The sequence below is a fragment of the Camelina sativa genome, chromosome 10, assembly GCF_030686135.1.
Source record: "Camelina sativa cultivar CO46 ecotype springtype chromosome 10, ASM3068613v1".
Classification (NCBI taxonomy): Eukaryota; Viridiplantae; Streptophyta; class Magnoliopsida; order Brassicales; family Brassicaceae; genus Camelina; species Camelina sativa.
In genome coordinates this window covers 21,879,062-21,902,151 of record NC_141889.1, presented here as the reverse complement: position 1 = coordinate 21,902,151, position 23,090 = coordinate 21,879,062, and the positions used below count along the sequence as shown (strand labels likewise).

At 44.2% G+C, this 23,090-nt stretch overlaps 45 non-coding genes across 45 annotated transcripts; all 45 read right to left on the bottom strand.

Moving 5' to 3' along the window:
• Positions 1-80: 80 nt before the first annotated feature.
• On the bottom strand, positions 81-199 carry LOC147936529 (5S ribosomal RNA). The gene has a single exon (XR_015570121.1). It is a non-coding gene; the product is annotated as a 5S ribosomal RNA (ribosomal RNA).
• Positions 200-593: 394 nt separating this feature from the next.
• On the bottom strand, positions 594-712 carry LOC147936528 (5S ribosomal RNA). Its single transcript, XR_015569369.1, has one exon. It is a non-coding gene; the product is annotated as a 5S ribosomal RNA (ribosomal RNA).
• A 394-nt stretch (positions 713-1,106) lies between these two features.
• On the bottom strand, positions 1,107-1,225 carry LOC147936527 (5S ribosomal RNA). Its single transcript, XR_015570109.1, has one exon. It is a non-coding gene; the product is annotated as a 5S ribosomal RNA (ribosomal RNA).
• A 394-nt stretch (positions 1,226-1,619) lies between these two features.
• Positions 1,620-1,738, bottom strand: LOC147936526 (5S ribosomal RNA). The gene has a single exon (XR_015569368.1). It is a non-coding gene; the product is annotated as a 5S ribosomal RNA (ribosomal RNA).
• Positions 1,739-2,131: 393 nt separating this feature from the next.
• LOC147936525 (5S ribosomal RNA) lies at positions 2,132-2,250 on the bottom strand. Its single transcript, XR_015569367.1, has one exon. It is a non-coding gene; the product is annotated as a 5S ribosomal RNA (ribosomal RNA).
• Positions 2,251-2,644: 394 nt separating this feature from the next.
• Positions 2,645-2,763, bottom strand: LOC147936524 (5S ribosomal RNA). The gene has a single exon (XR_015570098.1). It is a non-coding gene; the product is annotated as a 5S ribosomal RNA (ribosomal RNA).
• Positions 2,764-3,157: 394 nt separating this feature from the next.
• On the bottom strand, positions 3,158-3,276 carry LOC147936523 (5S ribosomal RNA). Its single transcript, XR_015569366.1, has one exon. It is a non-coding gene; the product is annotated as a 5S ribosomal RNA (ribosomal RNA).
• Positions 3,277-3,670: 394 nt separating this feature from the next.
• LOC147936522 (5S ribosomal RNA) lies at positions 3,671-3,789 on the bottom strand. The gene has a single exon (XR_015570087.1). It is a non-coding gene; the product is annotated as a 5S ribosomal RNA (ribosomal RNA).
• Positions 3,790-4,183: 394 nt separating this feature from the next.
• On the bottom strand, positions 4,184-4,302 carry LOC147936521 (5S ribosomal RNA). Its single transcript, XR_015570080.1, has one exon. It is a non-coding gene; the product is annotated as a 5S ribosomal RNA (ribosomal RNA).
• Positions 4,303-4,695: 393 nt separating this feature from the next.
• Positions 4,696-4,814, bottom strand: LOC147936520 (5S ribosomal RNA). The gene has a single exon (XR_015569582.1). It is a non-coding gene; the product is annotated as a 5S ribosomal RNA (ribosomal RNA).
• A 385-nt stretch (positions 4,815-5,199) lies between these two features.
• LOC147936519 (5S ribosomal RNA) lies at positions 5,200-5,318 on the bottom strand. Its single transcript, XR_015570122.1, has one exon. It is a non-coding gene; the product is annotated as a 5S ribosomal RNA (ribosomal RNA).
• Positions 5,319-5,713: 395 nt separating this feature from the next.
• LOC147936518 (5S ribosomal RNA) lies at positions 5,714-5,832 on the bottom strand. The gene has a single exon (XR_015570079.1). It is a non-coding gene; the product is annotated as a 5S ribosomal RNA (ribosomal RNA).
• A 393-nt stretch (positions 5,833-6,225) lies between these two features.
• LOC147936517 (5S ribosomal RNA) lies at positions 6,226-6,344 on the bottom strand. The gene has a single exon (XR_015570078.1). It is a non-coding gene; the product is annotated as a 5S ribosomal RNA (ribosomal RNA).
• A 393-nt stretch (positions 6,345-6,737) lies between these two features.
• Positions 6,738-6,856, bottom strand: LOC147936516 (5S ribosomal RNA). Its single transcript, XR_015570120.1, has one exon. It is a non-coding gene; the product is annotated as a 5S ribosomal RNA (ribosomal RNA).
• A 394-nt stretch (positions 6,857-7,250) lies between these two features.
• On the bottom strand, positions 7,251-7,369 carry LOC147936515 (5S ribosomal RNA). The gene has a single exon (XR_015570077.1). It is a non-coding gene; the product is annotated as a 5S ribosomal RNA (ribosomal RNA).
• A 393-nt stretch (positions 7,370-7,762) lies between these two features.
• On the bottom strand, positions 7,763-7,881 carry LOC147936514 (5S ribosomal RNA). Its single transcript, XR_015570119.1, has one exon. It is a non-coding gene; the product is annotated as a 5S ribosomal RNA (ribosomal RNA).
• Positions 7,882-8,275: 394 nt separating this feature from the next.
• LOC147936513 (5S ribosomal RNA) lies at positions 8,276-8,394 on the bottom strand. Its single transcript, XR_015569397.1, has one exon. It is a non-coding gene; the product is annotated as a 5S ribosomal RNA (ribosomal RNA).
• A 393-nt stretch (positions 8,395-8,787) lies between these two features.
• Positions 8,788-8,906, bottom strand: LOC147936512 (5S ribosomal RNA). Its single transcript, XR_015569554.1, has one exon. It is a non-coding gene; the product is annotated as a 5S ribosomal RNA (ribosomal RNA).
• Positions 8,907-9,299: 393 nt separating this feature from the next.
• On the bottom strand, positions 9,300-9,418 carry LOC147936511 (5S ribosomal RNA). The gene has a single exon (XR_015570118.1). It is a non-coding gene; the product is annotated as a 5S ribosomal RNA (ribosomal RNA).
• A 394-nt stretch (positions 9,419-9,812) lies between these two features.
• Positions 9,813-9,931, bottom strand: LOC147936510 (5S ribosomal RNA). Its single transcript, XR_015569396.1, has one exon. It is a non-coding gene; the product is annotated as a 5S ribosomal RNA (ribosomal RNA).
• Positions 9,932-10,324: 393 nt separating this feature from the next.
• Positions 10,325-10,443, bottom strand: LOC147936509 (5S ribosomal RNA). Its single transcript, XR_015569553.1, has one exon. It is a non-coding gene; the product is annotated as a 5S ribosomal RNA (ribosomal RNA).
• A 393-nt stretch (positions 10,444-10,836) lies between these two features.
• Positions 10,837-10,955, bottom strand: LOC147936508 (5S ribosomal RNA). The gene has a single exon (XR_015570117.1). It is a non-coding gene; the product is annotated as a 5S ribosomal RNA (ribosomal RNA).
• Positions 10,956-11,350: 395 nt separating this feature from the next.
• On the bottom strand, positions 11,351-11,469 carry LOC147936507 (5S ribosomal RNA). The gene has a single exon (XR_015569552.1). It is a non-coding gene; the product is annotated as a 5S ribosomal RNA (ribosomal RNA).
• A 393-nt stretch (positions 11,470-11,862) lies between these two features.
• LOC147936506 (5S ribosomal RNA) lies at positions 11,863-11,981 on the bottom strand. The gene has a single exon (XR_015570116.1). It is a non-coding gene; the product is annotated as a 5S ribosomal RNA (ribosomal RNA).
• Positions 11,982-12,375: 394 nt separating this feature from the next.
• On the bottom strand, positions 12,376-12,494 carry LOC147936505 (5S ribosomal RNA). The gene has a single exon (XR_015570075.1). It is a non-coding gene; the product is annotated as a 5S ribosomal RNA (ribosomal RNA).
• Positions 12,495-12,888: 394 nt separating this feature from the next.
• Positions 12,889-13,007, bottom strand: LOC147936504 (5S ribosomal RNA). The gene has a single exon (XR_015570076.1). It is a non-coding gene; the product is annotated as a 5S ribosomal RNA (ribosomal RNA).
• A 393-nt stretch (positions 13,008-13,400) lies between these two features.
• Positions 13,401-13,519, bottom strand: LOC147936503 (5S ribosomal RNA). Its single transcript, XR_015570114.1, has one exon. It is a non-coding gene; the product is annotated as a 5S ribosomal RNA (ribosomal RNA).
• Positions 13,520-13,913: 394 nt separating this feature from the next.
• On the bottom strand, positions 13,914-14,032 carry LOC147936502 (5S ribosomal RNA). The gene has a single exon (XR_015570074.1). It is a non-coding gene; the product is annotated as a 5S ribosomal RNA (ribosomal RNA).
• Positions 14,033-14,425: 393 nt separating this feature from the next.
• On the bottom strand, positions 14,426-14,544 carry LOC147936501 (5S ribosomal RNA). The gene has a single exon (XR_015570113.1). It is a non-coding gene; the product is annotated as a 5S ribosomal RNA (ribosomal RNA).
• A 394-nt stretch (positions 14,545-14,938) lies between these two features.
• LOC147936500 (5S ribosomal RNA) lies at positions 14,939-15,057 on the bottom strand. The gene has a single exon (XR_015569395.1). It is a non-coding gene; the product is annotated as a 5S ribosomal RNA (ribosomal RNA).
• Positions 15,058-15,450: 393 nt separating this feature from the next.
• LOC147936499 (5S ribosomal RNA) lies at positions 15,451-15,569 on the bottom strand. The gene has a single exon (XR_015570073.1). It is a non-coding gene; the product is annotated as a 5S ribosomal RNA (ribosomal RNA).
• A 393-nt stretch (positions 15,570-15,962) lies between these two features.
• On the bottom strand, positions 15,963-16,081 carry LOC147936498 (5S ribosomal RNA). Its single transcript, XR_015570112.1, has one exon. It is a non-coding gene; the product is annotated as a 5S ribosomal RNA (ribosomal RNA).
• Positions 16,082-16,475: 394 nt separating this feature from the next.
• Positions 16,476-16,594, bottom strand: LOC147936497 (5S ribosomal RNA). The gene has a single exon (XR_015569339.1). It is a non-coding gene; the product is annotated as a 5S ribosomal RNA (ribosomal RNA).
• A 394-nt stretch (positions 16,595-16,988) lies between these two features.
• LOC147936496 (5S ribosomal RNA) lies at positions 16,989-17,107 on the bottom strand. Its single transcript, XR_015570064.1, has one exon. It is a non-coding gene; the product is annotated as a 5S ribosomal RNA (ribosomal RNA).
• Positions 17,108-17,502: 395 nt separating this feature from the next.
• Positions 17,503-17,621, bottom strand: LOC147936495 (5S ribosomal RNA). Its single transcript, XR_015569551.1, has one exon. It is a non-coding gene; the product is annotated as a 5S ribosomal RNA (ribosomal RNA).
• A 393-nt stretch (positions 17,622-18,014) lies between these two features.
• LOC147936494 (5S ribosomal RNA) lies at positions 18,015-18,133 on the bottom strand. Its single transcript, XR_015570111.1, has one exon. It is a non-coding gene; the product is annotated as a 5S ribosomal RNA (ribosomal RNA).
• Positions 18,134-18,527: 394 nt separating this feature from the next.
• Positions 18,528-18,646, bottom strand: LOC147936493 (5S ribosomal RNA). The gene has a single exon (XR_015570072.1). It is a non-coding gene; the product is annotated as a 5S ribosomal RNA (ribosomal RNA).
• A 393-nt stretch (positions 18,647-19,039) lies between these two features.
• Positions 19,040-19,158, bottom strand: LOC147936492 (5S ribosomal RNA). The gene has a single exon (XR_015570110.1). It is a non-coding gene; the product is annotated as a 5S ribosomal RNA (ribosomal RNA).
• A 394-nt stretch (positions 19,159-19,552) lies between these two features.
• Positions 19,553-19,671, bottom strand: LOC147936491 (5S ribosomal RNA). The gene has a single exon (XR_015569338.1). It is a non-coding gene; the product is annotated as a 5S ribosomal RNA (ribosomal RNA).
• Positions 19,672-20,064: 393 nt separating this feature from the next.
• On the bottom strand, positions 20,065-20,183 carry LOC147936490 (5S ribosomal RNA). The gene has a single exon (XR_015570108.1). It is a non-coding gene; the product is annotated as a 5S ribosomal RNA (ribosomal RNA).
• A 393-nt stretch (positions 20,184-20,576) lies between these two features.
• On the bottom strand, positions 20,577-20,695 carry LOC147936489 (5S ribosomal RNA). Its single transcript, XR_015570107.1, has one exon. It is a non-coding gene; the product is annotated as a 5S ribosomal RNA (ribosomal RNA).
• Positions 20,696-21,089: 394 nt separating this feature from the next.
• On the bottom strand, positions 21,090-21,208 carry LOC147936488 (5S ribosomal RNA). The gene has a single exon (XR_015570071.1). It is a non-coding gene; the product is annotated as a 5S ribosomal RNA (ribosomal RNA).
• Positions 21,209-21,601: 393 nt separating this feature from the next.
• LOC147936487 (5S ribosomal RNA) lies at positions 21,602-21,720 on the bottom strand. The gene has a single exon (XR_015570106.1). It is a non-coding gene; the product is annotated as a 5S ribosomal RNA (ribosomal RNA).
• A 392-nt stretch (positions 21,721-22,112) lies between these two features.
• Positions 22,113-22,231, bottom strand: LOC147936486 (5S ribosomal RNA). Its single transcript, XR_015570105.1, has one exon. It is a non-coding gene; the product is annotated as a 5S ribosomal RNA (ribosomal RNA).
• A 394-nt stretch (positions 22,232-22,625) lies between these two features.
• Positions 22,626-22,744, bottom strand: LOC147936485 (5S ribosomal RNA). Its single transcript, XR_015570070.1, has one exon. It is a non-coding gene; the product is annotated as a 5S ribosomal RNA (ribosomal RNA).
• Between the last annotated feature and the right edge of the window lie 346 nt (positions 22,745-23,090).

Below are 23,090 nucleotides of genomic sequence, written 5' to 3'. Positions count from 1 at the left end.
ACGATGTAAAAGTTACGGCGTTATGTTTGTACTATATAGTCTTACGCAACAACCAAAAAAAAAAAAAAAAAAAAGAGGGAGGGATGCAACACGAGGACTTCCCGGGAGGTCACCCATCCTAGTACTACTCTCGCCCAAGCACGCTTAACTGCGGAGTTCTGATGGGATCCGGTGCATTAGTGCTGGTATGATCGCATCCGTTAGTATATATCATGCAATCGCATATATCGTTTTTTGAAAACTCAAGGGATCATTCAATGTGGGTCCCACTTGATATCTGGACCAGTTTATTCACCTTGGACGTGCTTCCAACCGCGAAAAACAAGAGATTACCATATCCAAACATAATTTGGTATTCGTAGCTAATTGTGTCGCGATCACCGGAAAACATCCGAAACACCTTCAAACGTCAAAATTCGGCCTCCGGAATGGTCCAATGGTACGAAGACCCATTGCCTTGCCAGAAACACTCTTGGGGCTTTCCGAAAAGGTATTATGGGTCGCGTGGTTCCTCACGATGTAAAAGTTACGGCGTTATGTTTGTACTATATAGTCTTACGCAACAACCAAAAAAAAAAAAAAAAAAAGAAGGAGGGATGCAACACGAGGACTTCCCGGGAGGTCACCCATCCTAGTACTACTCTCGCCCAAGCACGCTTGACTGCGGAGTTCTGATGGGATCCGGTGCATTAGTGCTGGTATGATCACATCCGTTAGTATATATCATGCAATCGCATATATCGTGTTTTAAAAACTCTAGGGATCATTCAATGTGGGTCCCACTTGATATGTGGACCGTTTATTCACCTTGGACGTGCTTCCAACCGCGAAAAACAAGAGATAACCATATCCAAACATAATTTTGTACTCGTAGCTAATTGTGTCGCGATCACCAAAAAACATCCGAAACACCTTCAAACGTCAAAATTCGGCCTCCGGAATGGTCCAATGGTACGAAGACCCATTGCCTTGCCAGAAACACTCTTGGGGCTTTCCGAAATGGTATTATGGGTCGCGTGGTTCCTCACGATGTAAAAGTTACGGCGTTATGTTTGTACTATATAGTCTTACGCAACAACCAAAAAAAAAAAAAAAAAAAAGAGGGAGGGATGCAACACGAGGACTTCCCGGGAGGTCACCCATCCTAGTACTACTCTCGCCCAAGCACGCTTAACTGCGGAGTTCTGATGGGATCCGGTGCATTAGTGCTGGTATGATCGCATCCGTTAGTATATATCATGCAATCGCATATATCGTTTTTTGAAAACTCAATGGATCATTCAATGTGGGTCCCACTTGATATCTGGACCAGTTTATTCACCTTGCACGTGCTTCCAACCGCGAAAAACAAGAGATTACCATATCCAAACATAATTTGGTATTCGTAGCTAATTGTGTCGCGATCACCGGAAAACATCCGAAACACCTTCAAACGTCAAAATTCGGCCTCCGGAATGGTCCAATGGTACGAAGACCCATTGCCTTGCCAGAAACACTCTTGGGGCTTTCCGAAAAGGTATTATGGGTCGCGTGGTTCCTCACGATGTAAAAGTTACGGCGTTATGTTTGTACTATATAGTCTTACGCAACAACCAAAAAAAAAAAAAAAAAAAGAAGGAGGGATGCAACACGAGGACTTCCCGGGAGGTCACCCATCCTAGTACTACTCTCGCCCAAGCACGCTTGACTGCGGAGTTCTGATGGGATCCGGTGCATTAGTGCTGGTATGATCACATCCGTTAGTATATATCATGCAATCGCATATATCGTGTTTTAAAAACTCTAGGGATCATTCAATGTGGGTCCCACTTGATATGTGGACCGTTTATTCACCTTGGACGTGCTTCCAACCGCGAAAAACAAGAGATAACCATATCCAAACATAATTTTGTACTCGTAGCTAATTGTGTCGCGATCACCAAAAAACATCCGAAACACCTTCAAACGTCAAAATTCGGCCTCCGGAATGGTCCAATGGTACGAAGACCCATTGCCTTGCCAGAAACACTCTTGGGGCTTTCCGAAAAGGTATTATGGGTCGCGTGGTTCCTCACGATGTAAAAGTTACGGCGTTATGTTTGTACTATATAGTCTTACGCAACAACCAAAAAAAAAAAAAAAAAAAGAAGGAGGGATGCAACACGAGGACTTCCCGGGAGGTCACCCATCCTAGTACTACTCTCGCCCAAGCACGCTTGACTGCGGAGTTCTGATGGGATCCGGTGCATTAGTGCTGGTATGATCACATCCGTTAGTATATATCATGCAATCGCATATATCGTGTTTTAAAAACTCTAGGGATCATTCAATGTGGGTCCCACTTGATATGTGGACCGTTTATTCACCTTGGACGTGCTTCCAACCGCGAAAAACAAGAGATAACCATATCCAAACATAATTTTGTACTCGTAGCTAATTGTGTCGCGATCACCAAAAAACATCCGAAACACCTTCAAACGTCAAAATTCGGCCTCCGGAATGGTCCAATGGTACGAAGACCCATTGCCTTGCCAGAAACACTCTTGGGGCTTTCCGAAATGGTATTATGGGTCGCGTGGTTCCTCACGATGTAAAAGTTACGGCGTTATGTTTGTACTATATAGTCTTACGCAACAACCAAAAAAAAAAAAAAAAAAAAGAGGGAGGGATGCAACACGAGGACTTCCCGGGAGGTCACCCATCCTAGTACTACTCTCGCCCAAGCACGCTTAACTGCGGAGTTCTGATGGGATCCGGTGCATTAGTGCTGGTATGATCGCATCCGTTAGTATATATCATGCAATCGCATATATCGTTTTTTGAAAACTCAAGGGATCATTCAATGTGGGTCCCACTTGATATCTGGACCAGTTTATTCACCTTGGACGTGCTTCCAACCGCGAAAAACAAGAGATTACCATATCCAAACATAATTTGGTATTCGTAGCTAATTGTGTCGCGATCACCGGAAAACATCCGAAACACCTTCAAACGTCAAAATTCGGCCTCCGGAATGGTCCAATGGTACGAAGACCCATTGCCTTGCCAGAAACACTCTTGGGGCTTTCCGAAAAGGTATTATGGGTCGCGTGGTTCCTCACGATGTAAAAGTTACGGCGTTATGTTTGTACTATATAGTCTTACGCAACAACCAAAAAAAAAAAAAAAAAAAGAAGGAGGGATGCAACACGAGGACTTCCCGGGAGGTCACCCATCCTAGTACTACTCTCGCCCAAGCACGCTTGACTGCGGAGTTCTGATGGGATCCGGTGCATTAGTGCTGGTATGATCACATCCGTTAGTATATATCATGCAATCGCATATATCGTGTTTTAAAAACTCTAGGGATCATTCAATGTGGGTCCCACTTGATATGTGGACCGTTTATTCACCTTGGACGTGCTTCCAACCGCGAAAAACAAGAGATAACCATATCCAAACATAATTTTGTACTCGTAGCTAATTGTGTCGCGATCACCAAAAAACATCCGAAACACCTTCAAACGTCAAAATTCGGCCTCCGGAATGGTCCAATGGTACGAAGACCCATTGCCTTGCCAGAAACACTCTTGGGGCTTTCCGAAATGGTATTATGGGTCGCGTGGTTCCTCACGATGTAAAAGTTACGGCGTTATGTTTGTACTATATAGTCTTACGCAACAACCAAAAAAAAAAAAAAAAAAAAGAGGGAGGGATGCAACACGAGGACTTCCCGGGAGGTCACCCATCCTAGTACTACTCTCGCCCAAGCACGCTTAACTGCGGAGTTCTGATGGGATCCGGTGCATTAGTGCTGGTATGATCGCATCCGTTAGTATATATCATGCAATCGCATATATCGTTTTTTGAAAACTCAATGGATCATTCAATGTGGGTCCCACTTGATATCTGGACCAGTTTATTCACCTTGCACGTGCTTCCAACCGCGAAAAACAAGAGATTACCATATCCAAACATAATTTGGTATTCGTAGCTAATTGTGTCGCGATCACCGGAAAACATCCGAAACACCTTCAAACGTCAAAATTCGGCCTCCGGAATGGTCCAATGGTACGAAGACCCATTGCCTTGCCAGAAACACTCTTGGGGCTTTCCGAAAAGGTATTATGGGTCGCGTGGTTCCTCACGATGTAAAAGTTACGGCGTTATGTTTGTACTATATAGTCTTACGCAACAACCAAAAAAAAAAAAAAAAAAAGAAGGAGGGATGCAACACGAGGACTTCCCGGGAGGTCACCCATCCTAGTACTACTCTCGCCCAAGCACGCTTAACTGCGGAGTTCTGATGGGATCCGGTGAATTAGTGCTGGTATGATCGCATCCGTTAGTATATACCATTCAATCGCATATATCGTGTTTTAAAAACTCTAGGGATCATTCAATGTGGGTCCCACTTGATATGTGGACCGTTTATTCACCTTGGACGTGCTTCCAACCGCGAAAAACAAGAGATAACCATATCCAAACATAATTTTGTACTTGTAGCTAATTGTGTCGCGATCACCAAAAAACATCCGAAACACCTTCAAACGTCAAAATTCGGCCTCCGGAACGGTCCAATGGAACGAAGACCCATTGCCTTGCCAGAAACACTCTTGGGGCTTTCCGAAAAGGTATTATGGGTCGCGTGGTTCCTCACGATGTAAAAGTTACGGCGTTATGTTTGTACTATATAGTCTTACGCAACAACCAAAAAAAAAAAAAAAAAAAGAAGGAGGGATGCAACACGAGGACTTCCCGGGAGGTCACCCATCCTAGTACTACTCTCGCCCAAGCACGCTTGACTGCGGAGTTCTGATGGGATCCGGTGCATTAGTGCTGGTATGATCGCATATATACCATTCAATCGCATATATCGTGTTTTAAAAACTCTAGGGATCATTCAATGTGGGTCCCACTTGATATGTGGACCGTTTATTCACCTTGGACGTGCTTCCAACCGCGAAAAACAAGAGATTACCATATCCAAACATAATTTTGTACTTGTAGCTAATTGTGTCGCGATCACCAAAAAACATCCGAAACACCTTCAAACGTCAAAATTCGGCCTCCGGAACGGTCCAATGGAACGAAGACCCATTGCCTTGCCAGAAACACTCTTGGGGCTTTCCGAAAAGGTATTATGGGTCGCGTGGTTCCTCACGATGTAAAAGTTACGGCGTTATGTTTGTACTATATAGTCTTACGCAACAACCAAAAAAAAAAAAAAAAAAAGAAGGAGGGATGCAACACGAGGACTTCCCGGGAGGTCACCCATCCTAGTACTACTCTCGCCCAAGCACGCTTGACTGCGGAGTTCTGATGGGATCCGGTGCATTAGTGCTGGTATGATCGCATCCGTTAGTATATACCATTCAATCGCATATATCGTGTTTTAAAAACTCTAGGGATCATTCAATGTGGGTCCCACTTGATATCTGGACCAGTTTATTCACCTTGCACGTGCTTCCAACCGCGAAAAACAAGAGATTACCATATCCAAACATAATTTTGTATTCGTAGCTAATTGTGTCGCGATCACCGGAAAACATCCGAAACACCTTCAAACGTCAAAATTCGGCCTCCGGAATGGTCCAATGGTACGAAGACCCATTGCCTTGCCAGAAACACTCTTGGGGCTTTCCGAAAAGGTATTATGGGTCGCGTGGTCCCTCACGATGTAAAAGTTACGACGTTATGTTTGTACTATATAGTCTTACGCAACAACCAAAAAAAAAAAAAAAAAAAAGAAGGAGGGATGCAACACGAGGACTTCCCGGGAGGTCACCCATCCTAGTACTACTCTCGCCCAAGCACGCTTAACTGCGGAGTTCTGATGGGATCCGGTGAATTAGTGCTGGTATGATCGCATCCGTTAGTATATACCATTCAATCGCATATATCGTGTTTTAAAAACTCTAGGGATCATTCAATGTGGGTCCCACTTGATATGTGGACCGTTTATTCACCTTGGACGTGCTTCCAACCGCGAAAAACAAGAGATAACCATATCCAAACATAATTTTGTACTTGTAGCTAATTGTGTCGCGATCACCAAAAAACATCCGAAACACCTTCAAACGTCAAAATTCGGCCTCCGGAACGGTCCAATGGAACGAAGACCCATTGCCTTGCCAGAAACACTCTTGGGGCTTTCCGAAAAGGTATTATGGGTCGCGTGGTTCCTCACGATGTAAAAGTTACGGCGTTATGTTTGTACTATATAGTCTTACGCAACAACCAAAAAAAAAAAAAAAAAAAGAAGGAGGGATGCAACACGAGGACTTCCCGGGAGGTCACCCATCCTAGTACTACTCTCGCCCAAGCACGCTTAACTGCGGAGTTCTGATGGGATCCGGTGAATTAGTGCTGGTATGATCGCATCCGTTAGTATATACCATTCAATCGCATATATCGTGTTTTAAAAACTCTAGGGATCATTCAATGTGGGTCCCACTTGATATGTGGACCGTTTATTCACCTTGGACGTGCTTCCAACCGCGAAAAACAAGAGATAACCATATCCAAACATAATTTTGTACTTGTAGCTAATTGTGTCGCGATCACCAAAAAACATCCGAAACACCTTCAAACGTCAAAATTCGGCCTCCGGAACGGTCCAATGGAACGAAGACCCATTGCCTTGCCAGAAACACTCTTGGGGCTTTCCGAAAAGGTATTATGGGTCGCGTGGTTCCTCACGATGTAAAAGTTACGGCGTTATGTTTGTACTATATAGTCTTACGCAACAACCAAAAAAAAAAAAAAAAAAAGAAGGAGGGATGCAACACGAGGACTTCCCGGGAGGTCACCCATCCTAGTACTACTCTCGCCCAAGCACGCTTGACTGCGGAGTTCTGATGGGATCCGGTGCATTAGTGCTGGTATGATCGCATCCGTTAGTATATACCATTCAATCGCATATATCGTGTTTTAAAAACTCTAGGGATCATTCAATGTGGGTCCCACTTGATATCTGGACCAGTTTATTCACCTTGCACGTGCTTCCAACCGCGAAAAACAAGAGATTACCATATCCAAACATAATTTTGTATTCGTAGCTAATTGTGTCGCGATCACCGGAAAACATCCGAAACACCTTCAAACGTCAAAATTCGGCCTCCGGAATGGTCCAATGGTACGAAGACCCATTGCCTTGCCAGAAACACTCTTGGGGCTTTCCGAAAAGGTATTATGGGTCGCGTGGTCCCTCACGATGTAAAAGTTACGACGTTATGTTTGTACTATATAGTCTTACGCAACAACCAAAAAAAAAAAAAAAAAAAGAAGGAGGGATGCAACACGAGGACTTCCCGGGAGGTCACCCATCCTAGTACTACTCTCGCCCAAGCACGCTTAACTGCGGAGTTCTGATGGGATCCGGTGAATTAGTGCTGGTATGATCGCATCCGTTAGTATATACCATTCAATCGCATATATCGTGTTTTAAAAACTCTAGGGATCATTCAATGTGGGTCCCACTTGATATGTGGACCGTTTATTCACCTTGGACGTGCTTCCAACCGCGAAAAACAAGAGATTACCATATCCAAACATAATTTTGTACTTGTAGCTAATTGTGTCGCGATCACCAAAAAACATCCGAAACACCTTCAAACGTCAAAATTCGGCCTCCGGAACGGTCCAATGGAACGAAGACCCATTGCCTTGCCAGAAACACTCTTGGGGCTTTCCGAAAAGGTATTATGGGTCGCGTGGTTCCTCACGATGTAAAAGTTACGGCGTTATGTTTGTACTATATAGTCTTACGCAACAACCAAAAAAAAAAAAAAAAAAAGAAGGAGGGATGCAACACGAGGACTTCCCGGGAGGTCACCCATCCTAGTACTACTCTCGCCCAAGCACGCTTGACTGCGGAGTTCTGATGGGATCCGGTGCATTAGTGCTGGTATGATCGCATCCGTTAGTATATACCATTCAATCGCATATATCGTGTTTTAAAAACTCTAGGGATCATTCAATGTGGGTCCCACTTGATATCTGGACCAGTTTATTCACCTTGCACGTGCTTCCAACCGCGAAAAACAAGAGATTACCATATCCAAACATAATTTTGTATTCGTAGCTAATTGTGTCGCGATCACCGGAAAACATCCGAAACACCTTCAAACGTCAAAATTCGGCCTCCGGAACGGTCCAATGGTACGAAGACCCATTGCCTTGCCAGAAACACTCTTGGGGCTTTCCGAAAAGGTATTATGGGTCGCGTGGTCCCTCACGATGTAAAAGTTACGACGTTATGTTTGTACTATATAGTCTTACGCAACAACCAAAAAAAAAAAAAAAAAAAGAAGGAGGGATGCAACACGAGGACTTCCCGGGAGGTCACCCATCCTAGTACTACTCTCGCCCAAGCACGCTTGACTGCGGAGTTCTGATGGGATCCGGTGAATTAGTGCTGGTATGATCGCATCCGTTAGTATATACCATTCAATCGCATATATCGTGTTTTAAAAACTCTAGGGATCATTCAATGTGGGTCCCACTTGATATGTGGACCGTTTATTCACCTTGCACGTGCTTCCAACCAAGAAAAACAAGAGATTACCATATCCAAACATAATTTTGTATTCGTAGCTAATTGTGTCGCGATCACCGGAAAACATCCGAAACACCTTCAAACGTCAAAATTCGGCCTCCGGAACGGTCCAATGGTACGAAGACCCATTGCCTTGCCAGAAACACTCTTGGGGCTTTCCGAAAAGGTATTATGGGTCGCGTGGTTCCTCACGATGTAAAAGTTACGACGTTATGTTTGTACTATATAGTCTTACGCAACAACCAAAAAAAAAAAAAAAAAAAGAAGGAGGGATGCAACACGAGGACTTCCCGGGAGGTCACCCATCCTAGTACTACTCTCGCCCAAGCAAGCTTAACTGCGGAGTTCTGATGGGATCCGGTGAATTAGTGCTGGTATGATCGCATCCGTTAGTATATACCATTCAATCGCATATATCGTGTTTTAAAAACTCTAGGGATCATTCAATGTGGGTCCCACTTGATATGTGGACCGTTTATTCACCTTGGACGTGCTTCCAACCGCGAAAAACAAGAGATTACCATATCCAAACATAATTTTGTACTTGTAGCTAATTGTGTCGCGATCACCAAAAAACATCCGAAACACCTTCAAACGTCAAAATTCGGCCTCCGGAACGGTCCAATGGAACGAAGACCCATTGCCTTGCCAGAAACACTCTTGGGGCTTTCCGAAAAGGTATTATGGGTCGCGTGGTTCCTCACGATGTAAAAGTTACGGCGTTATGTTTGTACTATATAGTCTTACGCAACAACCAAAAAAAAAAAAAAAAAAAGAAGGAGGGATGCAACACGAGGACTTCCCGGGAGGTCACCCATCCTAGTACTACTCTCGCCCAAGCACGCTTGACTGCGGAGTTCTGATGGGATCCGGTGCATTAGTGCTGGTATGATCGCATCCGTTAGTATATACCATTCAATCGCATATATCGTGTTTTAAAAACTCTAGGGATCATTCAATGTGGGTCCCACTTGATATCTGGACCAGTTTATTCACCTTGCACGTGCTTCCAACCGCGAAAAACAAGAGATTACCATATCCAAACATAATTTTGTATTCGTAGCTAATTGTGTCGCGATCACCGGAAAACATCCGAAACACCTTCAAACGTCAAAATTCGGCCTCCGGAACGGTCCAATGGTACGAAGACCCATTGCCTTGCCAGAAACACTCTTGGGGCTTTCCGAAAAGGTATTATGGGTCGCGTGGTCCCTCACGATGTAAAAGTTACGACGTTATGTTTGTACTATATAGTCTTACGCAACAACCAAAAAAAAAAAAAAAAAAAGAAGGAGGGATGCAACACGAGGACTTCCCGGGAGGTCACCCATCCTAGTACTACTCTCGCCCAAGCACGCTTGACTGCGGAGTTCTGATGGGATCCGGTGAATTAGTGCTGGTATGATCGCATCCGTTAGTATATACCATTCAATCGCATATATCGTGTTTTAAAAACTCTAGGGATCATTCAATGTGGGTCCCACTTGATATGTGGACCGTTTATTCACCTTGCACGTGCTTCCAACCAAGAAAAACAAGAGATTACCATATCCAAACATAATTTTGTATTCGTAGCTAATTGTGTCGCGATCACCGGAAAACATCCGAAACACCTTCAAACGTCAAAATTCGGCCTCCGGAACGGTCCAATGGTACGAAGACCCATTGCCTTGCCAGAAACACTCTTGGGGCTTTCCGAAAAGGTATTATGGGTCGCGTGGTTCCTCACGATGTAAAAGTTACGACGTTATGTTTGTACTATATAGTCTTACGCAACAACCAAAAAAAAAAAAAAAAAAAGAAGGAGGGATGCAACACGAGGACTTCCCGGGAGGTCACCCATCCTAGTACTACTCTCGCCCAAGCAAGCTTAACTGCGGAGTTCTGATGGGATCCGGTGAATTAGTGCTGGTATGATCGCATCCGTTAGTATATACCATTCAATCGCATATATCGTGTTTTAAAAACTCTAGGGATCATTCAATGTGGGTCCCACTTGATATGTGGACCGTTTATTCACCTTGGACGTGCTTCCAACCGCGAAAAACAAGAGATAACCATATCCAAACATAATTTTGTACTTGTAGCTAATTGTGTCGCGATCACCAAAAAACATCCGAAACACCTTCAAACGTCAAAATTCGGCCTCCGGAACGGTCCAATGGAACGAAGACCCATTGCCTTGCCAGAAACACTCTTGGGGCTTTCCGAAAAGGTATTATGGGTCGCGTGGTTCCTCACGATGTAAAAGTTACGGCGTTATGTTTGTACTATATAGTCTTACGCAACAACCAAAAAAAAAAAAAAAAAAAGAAGGAGGGATGCAACACGAGGACTTCCCGGGAGGTCACCCATCCTAGTACTACTCTCGCCCAAGCACGCTTGACTGCGGAGTTCTGATGGGATCCGGTGCATTAGTGCTGGTATGATCGCATCCGTTAGTATATACCATTCAATCGCATATATCGTGTTTTAAAAACTCTAGGGATCATTCAATGTGGGTCCCACTTGATATCTGGACCAGTTTATTCACCTTGCACGTGCTTCCAACCGCGAAAAACAAGAGATTACCATATCCAAACATAATTTTGTATTCGTAGCTAATTGTGTCGCGATCACCGGAAAACATCCGAAACACCTTCAAACGTCAAAATTCGGCCTCCGGAATGGTCCAATGGTACGAAGACCCATTGCCTTGCCAGAAACACTCTTGGGGCTTTCCGAAAAGGTATTATGGGTCGCGTGGTTCCTCACGATGTAAAAGTTACGACGTTATGTTTGTAATATATAGTCTTACGCAACAACCAAAAAAAAAAAAAAAAAAAAGAGGGAGGGATGCAACACGAGGACTTCCCGGGAGGTCACCCATCCTAGTACTACTCTCGCCCAAGCAAGCTTAACTGCGGAGTTCTGATGGGATCCGGTGAATTAGTGCTGGTATGATCGCATCCGTTAGTATATACCATTCAATCGCATATATCGTGTTTTAAAAACTCTAGGGATCATTCAATGTGGGTCCCACTTGATATGTGGACCGTTTATTCACCTTGGACGTGCTTCCAACCGCGAAAAACAAGAGATAACCATATCCAAACATAATTTTGTACTTGTAGCTAATTGTGTCGCGATCACCAAAAAACATCCGAAACACCTTCAAACGTCAAAATTCGGCCTCCGGAACGGTCCAATGGAACGAAGACCCATTGCCTTGCCAGAAACACTCTTGGGGCTTTCCGAAAAGGTATTATGGGTCGCGTGGTTCCTCACGATGTAAAAGTTACGGCGTTATGTTTGTACTATATAGTCTTACGCAACAACCAAAAAAAAAAAAAAAAAAAGAAGGAGGGATGCAACACGAGGACTTCCCGGGAGGTCACCCATCCTAGTACTACTCTCGCCCAAGCACGCTTGACTGCGGAGTTCTGATGGGATCCGGTGCATTAGTGCTGGTATGATCGCATCCGTTAGTATATACCATTCAATCGCATATATCGTGTTTTAAAAACTCTAGGGATCATTCAATGTGGGTCCCACTTGATATCTGGACCAGTTTATTCACCTTGCACGTGCTTCCAACCGCGAAAAACAAGAGATTACCATATCCAAACATAATTTTGTATTCGTAGCTAATTGTGTCGCGATCACCGGAAAACATCCGAAACACCTTCAAACGTCAAAATTCGGCCTCCGGAATGGTCCAATGGTACGAAGACCCATTGCCTTGCCAGAAACACTCTTGGGGCTTTCCGAAAAGGTATTATGGGTCGCGTGGTCCCTCACGATGTAAAAGTTACGACGTTATGTTTGTACTATATAGTCTTACGCAACAACCAAAAAAAAAAAAAAAAAAAGAAGGAGGGATGCAACACGAGGACTTCCCGGGAGGTCACCCATCCTAGTACTACTCTCGCCCAAGCACGCTTAACTGCGGAGTTCTGATGGGATCCGGTGCATTAGTGCTGGTATGATCGCATCCGTTAGTATATATCATGCAATCGCATATATCGTTTTTTGAAAACTCAATGGATCATTCAATGTGGGTCCCACTTGATATCTGGACCAGTTTATTCACCTTGCACGTGCTTCCAACCGCGAAAAACAAGAGATTACCATATCCAAACATAATTTTGTATTCGTAGCTAATTGTGTCGCGATCACCGGAAAACATCCGAAACACCTTCAAACGTCAAAATTCGGCCTCCGGAATGGTCCAATGGTACGAAGACCCATTGCCTTGCCAGAAACACTCTTGGGGCTTTCCGAAAAGGTATTATGGGTCGCGTGGTTCCTCACGATGTAAAAGTTACGGCGTTATGTTTGTACTATATAGTCTTACGCAACAACCAAAAAAAAAAAAAAAAAAAGAAGGAGGGATGCAACACGAGGACTTCCCGGGAGGTCACCCATCCTAGTACTACTCTCGCCCAAGCACGCTTAACTGCGGAGTTCTGATGGGATCCGGTGAATTAGTGCTGGTATGATCGCATCCGTTAGTATATACCATTCAATCGCATATATCGTGTTTTAAAAACTCTAGGGATCATTCAATGTGGGTCCCACTTGATATGTGGACCGTTTATTCACCTTGGACGTGCTTCCAACCGCGAAAAACAAGAGATAACCATATCCAAACATAATTTTGTACTTGTAGCTAATTGTGTCGCGATCACCAAAAAACATCCGAAACACCTTCAAACGTCAAAATTCGGCCTCCGGAACGGTCCAATGGAACGAAGACCCATTGCCTTGCCAGAAACACTCTTGGGGCTTTCCGAAAAGGTATTATGGGTCGCGTGGTTCCTCACGATGTAAAAGTTACGGCGTTATGTTTGTACTATATAGTCTTACGCAACAACCAAAAAAAAAAAAAAAAAAAGAAGGAGGGATGCAACACGAGGACTTCCCGGGAGGTCACCCATCCTAGTACTACTCTCGCCCAAGCACGCTTGACTGCGGAGTTCTGATGGGATCCGGTGCATTAGTGCTGGTATGATCGCATCCGTTAGTATATACCATTCAATCGCATATATCGTGTTTTAAAAACTCTAGGGATCATTCAATGTGGGTCCCACTTGATATCTGGACCAGTTTATTCACCTTGCACGTGCTTCCAACCGCGAAAAACAAGAGATTACCATATCCAAACATAATTTTGTATTCGTAGCTAATTGTGTCGCGATCACCGGAAAACATCCGAAACACCTTCAAACGTCAAAATTCGGCCTCCGGAATGGTCCAATGGTACGAAGACCCATTGCCTTGCCAGAAACACTCTTGGGGCTTTCCGAAAAGGTATTATGGGTCGCGTGGTCCCTCACGATGTAAAAGTTACGACGTTATGTTTGTACTATATAGTCTTACGCAACAACCAAAAAAAAAAAAAAAAAAAGAAGGAGGGATGCAACACGAGGACTTCCCGGGAGGTCACCCATCCTAGTACTACTCTCGCCCAAGCACGCTTAACTGCGGAGTTCTGATGGGATCCGGTGAATTAGTGCTGGTATGATCGCATCCGTTAGTATATACCATTCAATCGCATATATCGTGTTTTAAAAACTCTAGGGATCATTCAATGTGGGTCCCACTTGATATGTGGACCGTTTATTCACCTTGGACGTGCTTCCAACCGCGAAAAACAAGAGATAACCATATCCAAACATAATTTTGTACTTGTAGCTAATTGTGTCGCGATCACCAAAAAACATCCGAAACACCTTCAAACGTCAAAATTCGGCCTCCGGAACGGTCCAATGGAACGAAGACCCATTGCCTTGCCAGAAACACTCTTGGGGCTTTCCGAAAAGGTATTATGGGTCGCGTGGTTCCTCACGATGTAAAAGTTACGGCGTTATGTTTGTACTATATAGTCTTACGCAACAACCAAAAAAAAAAAAAAAAAAAGAAGGAGGGATGCAACACGAGGACTTCCCGGGAGGTCACCCATCCTAGTACTACTCTCGCCCAAGCACGCTTGACTGCGGAGTTCTGATGGGATCCGGTGCATTAGTGCTGGTATGATCGCATCCGTTAGTATATACCATTCAATCGCATATATCGTGTTTTAAAAACTCTAGGGATCATTCAATGTGGGTCCCACTTGATATCTGGACCAGTTTATTCACCTTGCACGTGCTTCCAACCGCGAAAAACAAGAGATTACCATATCCAAACATAATTTTGTATTCGTAGCTAATTGTGTCGCGATCACCGGAAAACATCCGAAACACCTTCAAACGTCAAAATTCGGCCTCCGGAACGGTCCAATGGTACGAAGACCCATTGCCTTGCCAGAAACACTCTTGGGGCTTTCCGAAAAGGTATTATGGGTCGCGTGGTCCCTCACGATGTAAAAGTTACGACGTTATGTTTGTACTATATAGTCTTACGCAACAACCAAAAAAAAAAAAAAAAAAAGAAGGAGGGATGCAACACGAGGACTTCCCGGGAGGTCACCCATCCTAGTACTACTCTCGCCCAAGCACGCTTGACTGCGGAGTTCTGATGGGATCCGGTGAATTAGTGCTGGTATGATCGCATCCGTTAGTATATACCATTCAATCGCATATATCGTGTTTTAAAAACTCTAGGGATCATTCAATGTGGGTCCCACTTGATATGTGGACCGTTTATTCACCTTGCACGTGCTTCCAACCAAGAAAAACAAGAGATTACCATATCCAAACATAATTTTGTATTCGTAGCTAATTGTGTCGCGATCACCGGAAAACATCCGAAACACCTTCAAACGTCAAAATTCGGCCTCCGGAACGGTCCAATGGTACGAAGACCCATTGCCTTGCCAGAAACACTCTTGGGGCTTTCCGAAAAGGTATTATGGGTCGCGTGGTTCCTCACGATGTAAAAGTTACGACGTTATGTTTGTACTATATAGTCTTACGCAACAACCAAAAAAAAAAAAAAAAAAAGAAGGAGGGATGCAACACGAGGACTTCCCGGGAGGTCACCCATCCTAGTACTACTCTCGCCCAAGCACGCTTAACTGCGGAGTTCTGATGGGATCCGGTGAATTAGTGCTGGTATGATCGCATCCGTTAGTATATACCATTCAATCGCATATATCGTGTTTTAAAAACTCTAGGGATCATTCAATGTGGGTCCCACTTGATATGTGGACCGTTTATTCACCTTGGACGTGCTTCCAACCGCGAAAAACAAGAGATAACCATATCCAAACATAATTTTGTACTTGTAGCTAATTGTGTCGCGATCACCAAAAAACATCCGAAACACCTTCAAACGTCAAAATTCGGCCTCCGGAACGGTCCAATGGAACGAAGACCCATTGCCTTGCCAGAAACACTCTTGGGGCTTTCCGAAAAGGTATTATGGGTCGCGTGGTTCCTCACGATGTAAAAGTTACGGCGTTATGTTTGTACTATATAGTCTTACGCAACAACCAAAAAAAAAAAAAAAAAAAGAAGGAGGGATGCAACACGAGGACTTCCCGGGAGGTCACCCATCCTAGTACTACTCTCGCCCAAGCACGCTTGACTGCGGAGTTCTGATGGGATCCGGTGCATTAGTGCTGGTATGATCGCATCCGTTAGTATATACCATTCAATCGCATATATCGTGTTTTAAAAACTCTAGGGATCATTCAATGTGGGTCCCACTTGATATCTGGACCAGTTTATTCACCTTGCACGTGCTTCCAACCGCGAAAAACAAGAGATTACCATATCCAAACATAATTTTGTATTCGTAGCTAATTGTGTCGCGATCACCGGAAAACATCCGAAACACCTTCAAACGTCAAAATTCGGCCTCCGGAACGGTCCAATGGAACGAAGACCCATTGCCTTGCCAGAAACACTCTTGGGGCTTTCCGAAAAGGTATTATGGGTCGCGTGGTTCCTCACGATGTAAAAGTTACGGCGTTATGTTTGTACTATATAGTCTTACGCAACAACCAAAAAAAAAAAAAAAAAAAGAAGGAGGGATGCAACACGAGGGCTTCCCGGGAGGTCACCCATCCTAGTACTACTCTCGCCCAAGCACGCTTAACTGCGGAGTTCTGATGGGATCCGGTGAATTAGTGCTGGTATGATCGCATCCGTTAGTATATACCATTCAATCGCATATATCGTGTTTTAAAAACTCTAGGGATCATTCAATGTGGGTCCCACTTGATATCTGGACCAGTTTATTCACCTTGCACGTGCTTCCAACCGCGAAAAACAAGAGATTACCATATCCAAACATAATTTTGTATTCGTAGCTAATTGTGTCGCGATCACCGGAAAACATCCGAAACACCTTCAAACGTCAAAATTCGGCCTCCGGAATGGTCCAATGGTACGAAGACCCATTGCCTTGCCAGAAACACTCTTGGGGCTTTCCGAAAAGGTATTATGGGTCGCGTGGTCCCTCACGATGTAAAAGTTACGACGTTATGTTTGTACTATATAGTCTTACGCAACAACCAAAAAAAAAAAAAAAAAAAGAAGGAGGGATGCAACACGAGGACTTCCCGGGAGGTCACCCATCCTAGTACTACTCTCGCCCAAGCACGCTTAACTGCGGAGTTCTGATGGGATCCGGTGCATTAGTGCTGGTATGATCGCATCCGTTAGTATATATCATGCAATCGCATATATCGTTTTTTGAAAACTCAATGGATCATTCAATGTGGGTCCCACTTGATATCTGGACCAGTTTATTCACCTTGCACGTGCTTCCAACCGCGAAAAACAAGAGATTACCATATCCAAACATAATTTTGTATTCGTAGCTAATTGTGTCGCGATCACCGGAAAACATCCGAAACACCTTCAAACGTCAAAATTCGGCCTCCGGAATGGTCCAATGGTACGAAGACCCATTGCCTTGCCAGAAACACTCTTGGGGCTTTCCGAAAAGGTATTATGGGTCGCGTGGTTCCTCACGATGTAAAAGTTACGACGTTATGTTTGTAATATATAGTCTTACGCAACAACCAAAAAAAAAAAAAAAAAAAAGAGGGAGGGATGCAACACGAGGACTTCCCGGGAGGTCACCCATCCTAGTACTACTCTCGCCCAAGCAAGCTTAACTGCGGAGTTCTGATGGGATCCGGTGAATTAGTGCTGGTATGATCGCATCCGTTAGTATATACCATTCAATCGCATATATCGTGTTTTAAAAACTCTAGGGATCATTCAATGTGGGTCCCACTTGATATGTGGACCGTTTATTCACCTTGGACGTGCTTCCAACCGCGAAAAACAAGAGATAACCATATCCAAACATAATTTTGTACTTGTAGCTAATTGTGTCGCGATCACCAAAAAACATCCGAAACACCTTCAAACGTCAAAATTCGGCCTCCGGAACGGTCCAATGGAACGAAGACCCATTGCCTTGCCAGAAACACTCTTGGGGCTTTCCGAAAAGGTATTATGGGTCGCGTGGTTCCTCACGATGTAAAAGTTACGGCGTTATGTTTGTACTATATAGTCTTACGCAACAACCAAAAAAAAAAAAAAAAAAAGAAGGAGGGATGCAACACGAGGACTTCCCGGGAGGTCACCCATCCTAGTACTACTCTCGCCCAAGCACGCTTGACTGCGGAGTTCTGATGGGATCCGGTGCATTAGTGCTGGTATGATCGCATCCGTTAGTATATACCATTCAATCGCATATATCGTGTTTTAAAAACTCTAGGGATCATTCAATGTGGGTCCCACTTGATATCTGGACCAGTTTATTCACCTTGCACGTGCTTCCAACCGCGAAAAACAAGAGATTACCATATCCAAACATAATTTTGTATTCGTAGCTAATTGTGTCGCGATCACCGGAAAACATCCGAAACACCTTCAAACGTCAAAATTCGGCCTCCGGAATGGTCCAATGGTACGAAGACCCATTGCCTTGCCAGAAACACTCTTGGGGCTTTCCGAAAAGGTATTATGGGTCGCGTGGTCCCTCACGATGTAAAAGTTACGACGTTATGTTTGTACTATATAGTCTTACGCAACAACCAAAAAAAAAAAAAAAAAAAGAAGGAGGGATGCAACACGAGGACTTCCCGGGAGGTCACCCATCCTAGTACTACTCTCGCCCAAGCACGCTTAACTGCGGAGTTCTGATGGGATCCGGTGAATTAGTGCTGGTATGATCGCATCCGTTAGTATATACCATTCAATCGCATATATCGTGTTTTAAAAACTCTAGGGATCATTCAATGTGGGTCCCACTTGATATGTGGACCGTTTATTCACCTTGGACGTGCTTCCAACCGCGAAAAACAAGAGATAACCATATCCAAACATAATTTTGTACTTGTAGCTAATTGTGTCGCGATCACCAAAAAACATCCGAAACACCTTCAAACGTCAAAATTCGGCCTCCGGAACGGTCCAATGGAACGAAGACCCATTGCCTTGCCAGAAACACTCTTGGGGCTTTCCGAAAAGGTATTATGGGTCGCGTGGTTCCTCACGATGTAAAAGTTACGGCGTTATGTTTGTACTATATAGTCTTACGCAACAACCAAAAAAAAAAAAAAAAAAAGAAGGAGGGATGCAACACGAGGACTTCCCGGGAGGTCACCCATCCTAGTACTACTCTCGCCCAAGCACGCTTGACTGCGGAGTTCTGATGGGATCCGGTGCATTAGTGCTGGTATGATCGCATCCGTTAGTATATACCATTCAATCGCATATATCGTGTTTTAAAAACTCTAGGGATCATTCAATGTGGGTCCCACTTGATATCTGGACCAGTTTATTCACCTTGCACGTGCTTCCAACCGCGAAAAACAAGAGATTACCATATCCAAACATAATTTTGTATTCGTAGCTAATTGTGTCGCGATCACCGGAAAACATCCGAAACACCTTCAAACGTCAAAATTCGGCCTCCGGAATGGTCCAATGGTACGAAGACCCATTGCCTTGCCAGAAACACTCTTGGGGCTTTCCGAAAAGGTATTATGGGTCGCGTGGTCCCTCACGATGTAAAAGTTACGACGTTATGTTTGTACTATATAGTCTTACGCAACAACCAAAAAAAAAAAAAAAAAAAGAAGGAGGGATGCAACACGAGGGCTTCCCGGGAGGTCACCCATCCTAGTACTACTCTCGCCCAAGCACGCTTAACTGCGGAGTTCTGATGGGATCCGGTGAATTAGTGCTGGTATGATCGCATCCGTTAGTATATACCATTCAATCGCATATATCGTGTTTTAAAAACTCTAGGGATCATTCAATGTGGGTCCCACTTGATATGTGGACCGTTTATTCACCTTGGACGTGCTTCCAACCGCGAAAAACAAGAGATAACCATATCCAAACATAATTTTGTACTTGTAGCTAATTGTGTCGCGATCACCAAAAAACATCCGAAACACCTTCAAACGTCAAAATTCGGCCTCCGGAACGGTCCAATGGAACGAAGACCCATTGCCTTGCCAGAAACACTCTTGGGGCTTTCCGAAAAGGTATTATGGGTCGCGTGGTTCCTCACGATGTAAAAGTTACGGCGTTATGTTTGTACTATATAGTCTTACGCAACAACCAAAAAAAAAAAAAAAAAAAGAAGGAGGGATGCAACACGAGGACTTCCCGGGAGGTCACCCATCCTAGTACTACTCTCGCCCAAGCACGCTTGACTGCGGAGTTCTGATGGGATCCGGTGCATTAGTGCTGGTATGATCGCATCCGTTAGTATATACCATTCAATCGCATATATCGTGTTTTAAAAACTCTAGGGATCATTCAATGTGGGTCCCACTTGATATGTGGACCGTTTATTCACCTTGGACGTGCTTCCAACCGCGAAAAACAAGAGATAACCATATCCAAACATAATTTTGTACTTGTAGCTAATTGTGTCGCGATCACCAAAAAACATCCGAAACACCTTCAAACGTCAAAATTCGGCCTCCGGAACGGTCCAATGGAACGAAGACCCATTGCCTTGCCAGAAACACTCTTGGGGCTTTCCGAAAAGGTATTATGGGTCGCGTGGTTCCTCACGATGTAAAAGTTACGGCGTTATGTTTGTACTATATAGTCTTACGCAACAACCAAAAAAAAAAAAAAAAAAAGAAGGAGGGATGCAACACGAGGACTTCCCGGGAGGTCACCCATCCTAGTACTACTCTCGCCCAAGCACGCTTGACTGCGGAGTTCTGATGGGATCCGGTGCATTAGTGCTGGTATGATCGCATCCGTTAGTATATACCATTCAATCGCATATATCGTGTTTTAAAAACTCTAGGGATCATTCAATGTGGGTCCCACTTGATATCTGGACCAGTTTATTCACCTTGCACGTGCTTCCAACCGCGAAAAACAAGAGATTACCATATCCAAACATAATTTTGTATTCGTAGCTAATTGTGTCGCGATCACCGGAAAACATCCGAAACACCTTCAAACGTCAAAATTCGGCCTCCGGAATGGTCCAATGGTACGAAGACCCATTGCCTTGCCAGAAACACTCTTGGGGCTTTCCGAAAAGGTATTATGGGTCGCGTGGTCCCTCACGATGTAAAAGTTACGACGTTATGTTTGTACTATATAGTCTTACGCAACAACCAAAAAAAAAAAAAAAAAAAGAAGGAGGGATGCAACACGAGGACTTCCCGGGAGGTCACCCATCCTAGTACTACTCTCGCCCAAGCACGCTTAACTGCGGAGTTCTGATGGGATCCGGTGAATTAGTGCTGGTATGATCGCATCCGTTAGTATATACCATTCAATCGCATATATCGTGTTTTAAAAACTCTAGGGATCATTCAATGTGGGTCCCACTTGATATGTGGACCGTTTATTCACCTTGGACGTGCTTCCAACCGCGAAAAACAAGAGATAACCATATCCAAACATAATTTTGTACTTGTAGCTAATTGTGTCGCGATCACCAAAAAACATCCGAAACACCTTCAAACGTCAAAATTCGGCCTCCGGAACGGTCCAATGGAACGAAGACCCATTGCCTTGCCAGAAACACTCTTGGGGCTTTCCGAAAAGGTATTATGGGTCGCGTGGTTCCTCACGATGTAAAAGTTACGGCGTTATGTTTGTACTATATAGTCTTACGCAACAACCAAAAAAAAAAAAAAAAAAAGAAGGAGGGATGCAACACGAGGACTTCCCGGGAGGTCACCCATCCTAGTACTACTCTCGCCCAAGCACGCTTGACTGCGGAGTTCTGATGGGATCCGGTGCATTAGTGCTGGTATGATCGCATCCGTTAGTATATACCATTCAATCGCATATATCGTGTTTTAAAAACTCTAGGGATCATTCAATGTGGGTCCCACTTGATATGTGGACCGTTTATTCACCTTGGACGTGCTTCCAACCGCGAAAAACAAGAGATAACCATATCCAAACATAATTTTGTACTTGTAGCTAATTGTGTCGCGATCACCAAAAAACATCCGAAACACCTTCAAACGTCAAAATTCGGCCTCCGGAACGGTCCAATGGAACGAAGACCCATTGCCTTGCCAGAAACACTCTTGGGGCTTTCCGAAAAGGTATTATGGGTCGCGTGGTTCCTCACGATGTAAAAGTTACGGCGTTATGTTTGTACTATATAGTCTTACGCAACAACCAAAAAAAAAAAAAAAAAAGAAGGAGGGATGCAACACGAGGACTTCCCGGGAGGTCACCCATCCTAGTACTACTCTCGCCCAAGCACGCTTGACTGCGGAGTTCTGATGGGATCCGGTGCATTAGTGCTGGTATGATCGCATCCGTTAGTATATACCATTCAATCGCATATATCGTGTTTTAAAAACTCTAGGGATCATTCAATGTGGGTCCCACTTGATATCTGGACCAGTTTATTCACCTTGCACGTGCTTCCAACCGCGAAAAACAAGAGATTACCATATCCAAACATAATTTTGTATTCGTAGCTAATTGTGTCGCGATCACCGGAAAACATCCGAAACACCTTCAAACGTCAAAATTCGGCCTCCGGAATGGTCCAATGGTACGAAGACCCATTGCCTTGCCAGAAACACTCTTGGGGCTTTCCGAAAAGGTATTATGGGTCGCGTGGTCCCTCACGATGTAAAAGTTACGACGTTATGTTTGTACTATATAGTCTTACGCAACAACCAAAAAAAAAAAAAAAAAAAGAAGGAGGGATGCAACACGAGGACTTCCCGGGAGGTCACCCATCCTAGTACTACTCTCGCCCAAGCACGCTTAACTGCGGAGTTCTGATGGGATCCGGTGAATTAGTGCTGGTATGATCGCATCCGTTAGTATATACCATTCAATCGCATATATCGTGTTTTAAAAACTCTAGGGATCATTCAATGTGGGTCCCACTTGATATGTGGACCGTTTATTCACCTTGGACGTGCTTCCAACCGCGAAAAACAAGAGATAACCATATCCAAACATAATTTTGTACTTGTAGCTAATTGTGTCGCGATCACCAAAAAACATCCGAAACACCTTCAAACGTCAAAATTCGGCCTCCGGAACGGTCCAATGGAACGAAGACCCATTGCCTTGCCAGAAACACTCTTGGGGCTTTCCGAAAAGGTATTATGGGTCGCGTGGTTCCTCACGATGTAAAAGTTACGGCGTTATGTTTGTAC